The sequence below is a fragment of the Camelina sativa genome, chromosome 9, assembly GCF_000633955.1.
Source record: "Camelina sativa cultivar DH55 chromosome 9, Cs, whole genome shotgun sequence".
Classification (NCBI taxonomy): Eukaryota; Viridiplantae; Streptophyta; class Magnoliopsida; order Brassicales; family Brassicaceae; genus Camelina; species Camelina sativa.
The window spans coordinates 2,838,000-2,844,099 of NC_025693.1; the positions used below are offsets into that span (position 1 = coordinate 2,838,000).

Genomic DNA, 6,100 nt, shown 5'->3' on the forward strand with positions numbered 1-6,100 from the left:
TTTTCCTCATTTCTCTTTCATTCTTCCCCCGACTATCTCTCTCTTCTCTCTCGTTTGGAAAGGCGACGGAAACAAGAGAGACGACGGAAGAGACGATTCGTCTGAGAATCTGAAAATTCAACCGATTCACATTGAATCCGCTGAACTTTTAGTCTAAATATAGAGGGTTGATGGTCACCGGAGGCGATGGCTTTATTAATCGGCGTAACCCAAAGATTGACACTTCGGTTCTGTCGACACACGACGGCGGAGGTTTCAGATTGAGCAATGAACAGACGTTTAGGCTCAACTGGGCTCAGTCTGGTGTTGGAGAGAGACGCCCGAGTGAAGGTGCTGCCCGAGATGAATGGTCAATACTGCTCGACCAGGCCTATGCGTATTGGTCCGGCTGTCAATAAGAATCATCTTCCGATGCAACCAGGTATGTTTTTATATATAGGAATTGTGTGCATTGAATATGTTGACTGGTGATTTGAAGATTGCTTGTTTTTAACCTTCTTTGTTGAGCATTGTAATTGAGTGTCTTTTTGGTTGATGTATTTCTTTCTGTTTAGTCAAGTTTATACTCTCAGTTGGTGCTGAAGGATTAAGAGAATTTATCTGTTTGTTGCTGATATATTCTTAAGTTTTGATGCGAATGATTTTTGCAAACATTGTTTAAGTGAGCTTTTGTTGTTCTGCAATATAGGTTCCTTGTAGATATTTCACCATTTTGAATCGTATCGCGTTGGCTTAAGTAAATCTTGTGATTCTATCAGTTTATCTTGTGATTTAGTTAGTTTAGATTTGATCATCGTCTTTTCTGATTCTTGATCATATATATAATAGTTATTTTGATTTTATCATTTTCTTTTTGTGAGTCTTGATCATGTAAAGAAACTGTCGGTGAAATTTTTAGCAATAGGATCCAAAAAGACTCTTTTCAATATATATTTAAGGTCTTTGAGGGTTTTGTTGCTTTATCCGTGATGGGCTTGTGGTAAAATCCTTTACTAAGTAGGATGTATTCACCTTTTGGATTAGAGGGACGTTTCTATGAATCGGTTTTATGTTCACAAGGTTAGTACAATCACTCAATGTGGGCTGAAGTTAGTATACACAACTCTGATGTGTTAATATTTTTTGTATATCTATCAATGAAACTCTTGAATCTTGATGCAGTGCTATCAATGAAACTGATTTCAGCCCATGTTGAATCTTTTCTGATAATGTAATTTGGAAGTCTTGATGCAGTGTTGTCAACTAGATGAGTTAACGAGTAGTCAATGCCATTGCACGGTGTTCTACCTCAGTAGAGTATATACGAACAGTTGTCTATTTTCACACACTTCCATGAAACCAAGAGTCTACAATATGAATTTTATAGTAACAAAACAAAGTAGTATATGTTCTTCTCTTTGTATTTGAACAAGATGCCCAATTAGAATCTGTGAAACAGTTATGTAACACAGTATGGATGTTGTGTGGTGAAGAGGAGAACGAGTAGAGCTTGTTAACAACATGGGAAATATCTACTCTTGTTTTAGTTTTGTACAATTCCCATTCTAGTTTTTATTTTACCTTCACCATCTTCACTATGTTTAAGATTATGCTGTCGATGTTTGCATATCTACATGTAAATCATGTCAGCTTTTTTGTTTCTTGCTCATGCAGTTTGGTTTGGTGCACATATCAACGGAGGATCTCTTGAGGGCAGAGGTTTCAGCCATGACAGATATTGGAAAGAGAGCAAAAGAGGTAGTTTGGTTCCGGATTAGATTTGTTATAGCAGAGGTGAGAGAAAGAGATGCCATTGTTGAATCCTTGGCCGTTGCAGTTGGAGATGATCAATTACAAAAATGACTTGGTGTCTTTGTTATATGAGTCTAGTTTAAGACATGACTGAGAGAGATGGGAGTTTAATCGTTATTTGCTTTGTTTTCAATTTTCAGACATGTTTAAGATAATACTATTTTTATATGGCATTGTTTAGGATTTGAATGTCTGTGTTTTTTTTTATGGTTAATGCAAGTATTGAGAGAATGAACCAGGGATCTACAGTGTCATGGGGTGTGGCACGTGCCCCATACTAACTTAAATTTTATTTAAGGGATTAGTTGTTATTGTGATCCTGTAGCTCGTATGGTTACGTAGTGCCCCACTCTAAGTTTCGGGTGTCTTTTTCGATGCCCAGATTTAGAAATTTTGTCTGCTTTCTTCATTTTTTTATATTTTTTGTCAGATACTTTTATTGTTTTATTTTAGTTATTGTCTGATATTTTTTCTTGTTACATATCCTTTTTAGTGTCTTTTCTAAGTTCTAACATGTTTTTTCCTTTTTTTTTCTGATCGAATTTCCTTATTCCATTTATACTTTATAGTTTCTCAAATAGATGTTAGTTTTATACTTTTACTTTAACCATTGTAATTCCATTTTGGCTTTTGAAACAAAATTATTATTTTGAAACTGTAAAGATTAGATCTGAATTATAAATTTTTTACTAAAATAGGTAACTAAGTAAACATTTTATTATCTCTTTTGTAGTTTTTTCATAGAGTTTGGATTTATGTGATATTTTATAAATGTCGATTATAGTTTTTATAAAAAAAATTACATGTTTGTTATGATTTGTAACTTAGCAAATAAATTATATATACTATATGATATATGTAATTAAGTATATTTAGAAACCAAAATAATTTTGTCTCTCTTCTGATTTTATAATTTTAATATATTAAAAGTAATTAGAAATTATTTTTATTTAATATTTTTTATATAAATTTTAAAATTATTAATTAATAATATGTGCCCCATACCAATTTGTTTTCTGGATCCGCACTGGAATGAACACATAATTTTTTTTAACTTGCAAAGCAGTTTTAGTTTCATGGGTTTCTCTAGTAGAAGATGATTTTGGTTTAAGTTCTTCTTGGGTTACTTTAATTATTTTAATATTATTTATATGAATTAATATGAGAATAACTTAGGAGGGTTGCTCCAAATGATGCTCTAAGGTCATTTCCATCGGTGGTATTTAGATGGAGATAACAAAGTTGCTAAACAATAAAGTGGAATAATTATATATAAAAGTGACTGAAATGGTTAATGGTCGATGTTTACAGAAGGATTTTAAGAATTGTTTAGGAACCTTTGCGTGTCCATTTCTGATTGGGTGATGAAAAAATATATTTTTTTTTCTATTTTTTCTTCTGCCCAAATGGTTAAGGGTTGCTCCACTATTTTTTCTATTATTTTTGCGTCTTCCATTCTTCGTTCCTCTCTTTTGGAATCGGTTGATAAAATCAAATCGGAACAATTATGTTCACTCCAGATTTTTCTCTGATTCACATATTTTCCTCGAATGATCGGTAAGATTCTTCCTATTTCCCCCCCACTGTATCATTCTTNACGCGTCTTCCTTGTTTTTTTTTTTTTTTTTTTTTTTGGATTATTGTTGCCGTGTCGGTTTATTCTTCTCGCTTTGCCGGCAATTCCTAATTCAAAATCATGGGTCTTTCTTGAATTCGATTTTTGTTGAACGCGTTAAGCTGCGAGACCGTCTTTGTATACTTCTTAAAACTCGATTTGGGGGTGTTGGGTTAATTGGTAGTTATTTGGGCGATTCTGTGATACTTCTGTAGCTAGATTTCCCCAATTTCTTCTTTGCTTTGTGTATGAGTTCTTACTTCTTGCTGCTTTCTTGATGTTCACTCCATTGTTGTTAACTTGGCTTTGCTTTTAATATGATTTCAATTCGAGATTTTAATCGTGGGTCTGTTTTTTTAATGTGAAATTTGATTGCTTTTAGTAATTTCCTCACTGTTTTGGTTCCAGATGTTAATTGTATTGGTTCCTTTTTGGAAAGCAGGTTGAGAGAGAGAGAGAGAGAGAGAGAGAGAGGATGGTTTCAGAGACTTGGTTTCGTAATCTGTGGAGGTTTCAAAAAAAACATGATGGTGATAAAGATAAGGCGGTGCTCGAGGTATTAGCGTTTGAGGTTGCGAGTTTGCTGTCCAAGCTTGTTCATTTGTGGCAGTCACTAAGTGATAAGAATGTTGCAAGGCTTATGGAAGAGATTACACATTCCACTGGTATTAAGAAGCTAGTTTCTGAAGACGATGATTTCATCGTCAGGTTAATACGCGATGACTTGATGGAGAGCATTGAGAATGTCGCCAAAGCTGTTGCTAGGCTTGCTAGGAAATAAAATGATCCCAAGCTGAAGAGCTTTGAGACTTGTTTTAGTGAGATGATGAAGACTGGAGCTGACCCTTTATGGGTGGCAATTTGGCTGGAAGAAGATGGATAAAAAAGCAAAGAAAATGGAACGTTTCATCGCATCGATGAGCATCTTGTGGGAGAGATGGGATTGTCTGAAAGCTACGATCTTTTTGATCATGTTGAAGACTATGGCATGTCAGGCTGTTTCATACAAGCTGAGGAAACTTCTAATTATCAGAGAGATCAATGATATGGATTTGGTAGTCAGTCATAAGTAGAGAGATCAATGATGAGAATATATGACACCTATCAAGATTACAATTAATTGTTTTTGTAATGTGTTTTAAATATACTTTTATGTATTGTTTGTTTAAAATCTTATGAAATATATTCATTTTCAAGTTTTTATAAATATATAATATTAAAAATATTAAACAAAATTTATTAAACTTTAATAATTTCCAAAATAAAAATTTTGAATTAAGAACCCCAATTTTAGATACTACCAATGGACCCATAAAAACAGAAAGTTTTTTAAAAAGTTGTTAACTTCACTTTTATTCACTTCTATCCACTTTTATTCAAAATTATTGTTTTTAACAACTTTACTAAGACTCAACCAATGGAGTTGCCCTAAGGACACTAGAATGAGTTATGAATGATTGCGTCGTTTCAAATTATAAGATTTAAAAAAAGAGTAAAATACTCAGTTTCCGACGCCATTTATGAATGCAGAGCATTTCTGACGCCATTTATGCCAGTCGGATGTGTGTCAGGTTTGCAAAGGTGGGATCGAGACTATATTACACATTCTGCGGGATTGTCCAGCCATGTCTGGTGTTTGGGCCCGCATTGTTCCTACGAGGCGACGTAGTCATTTCTTCACCCAATCGTTACTAGAATGGGTGTTTAGCAACCTATCTGATGCGAGTGAATCAGAGGAGTCTTGCTGGGCTACGACTTTTGCAGTGGCAGTTTGGTGGGGATGGAAGTGGAGATGTGCTAATGTGTTCGCCAGTACTGCAAAATGCCGAGATAGAGTACGTTTTATTAAAGACTCAGCGAAGGAGATAACTGCAGTGCACTTAAAAAGTCAGTCGAACAGAGCGTTGCCGCCGAGGGTGGAAAGGATGGTAGGGTGGGGAGCTCCCCAAGACGACTGGGTTAAGTTGAATACTGATGGGGCTTCGAGGGGTAATCCGGGTTTGGCCACAGCAGGGGGAGTGTTACGTAATAGCATGGGTGAGTGTCAAGGAGGCTTTGTGCTTAATATTGGGAGGTGTACAGCGCCCCTAGCTGAACTTTGGGGGGGTGTACTATGGTCTTTGTATTGCTTGGGAGCGTCAAGTGCCTCGCTTGGAGGTGGAGGTGGATTCGCAGCTTGTAGTTGGGTTCCTTACGACAGGGATTAGATCCATTGTCTTCCCTGGTACGGTTGTGCCATGGCTTTCTATCAAAGGACTGGACAGTCCGTATTTCTCATGTGTATAGGGAGGCTACCGTCTTGCAGATGGGTTAGCTAACTATGCGTTCTCTTTGCCTGTTGGTTTCTATTTTTTCGATACAGTGCCGTCTATTGTTAGTTCTCTTTTGAGTGATGATGCGGCTGGGTCTGTCCGGCCACGTCAAGTACGATTGTAAGTTTTTTTTGTTTTAATTTAATAAATGGGAGACTTAGCTCTCCCGTCTTCTACCAAAAAAAAAAAAAATACTCAGTTTAAGTGTAGACAGTAGACACTAACATACTTCAAATGACATTAAGACGACGTCGTTATATGTATTATTTATATAATTAATTAATCTAAACTAGAATATAGATAATTATTTTACTTATGTAAACATGAGAGCATAAATTAATAAAAATATGTACCTTATTAAATAAACTCTTCACATGGTCAT

The 6,100-nt window shown here is 35.4% G+C and overlaps 2 long non-coding RNA genes across 2 annotated transcripts; both read left to right on the plus strand.

Annotated features, from left to right (window-relative positions):
- Window positions 1–2,029, plus strand: LOC104710305. The gene is made up of 2 exons (XR_754969.2): window positions 1–421; window positions 1,654–2,029. It is a non-coding gene; the product is annotated as an uncharacterized LOC104710305 (long non-coding RNA).
- LOC104710306 lies at window positions 3,213–3,974 on the plus strand. The gene is made up of 2 exons (XR_754970.1): window positions 3,213–3,348; window positions 3,849–3,974. It is a non-coding gene; the product is annotated as an uncharacterized LOC104710306 (long non-coding RNA).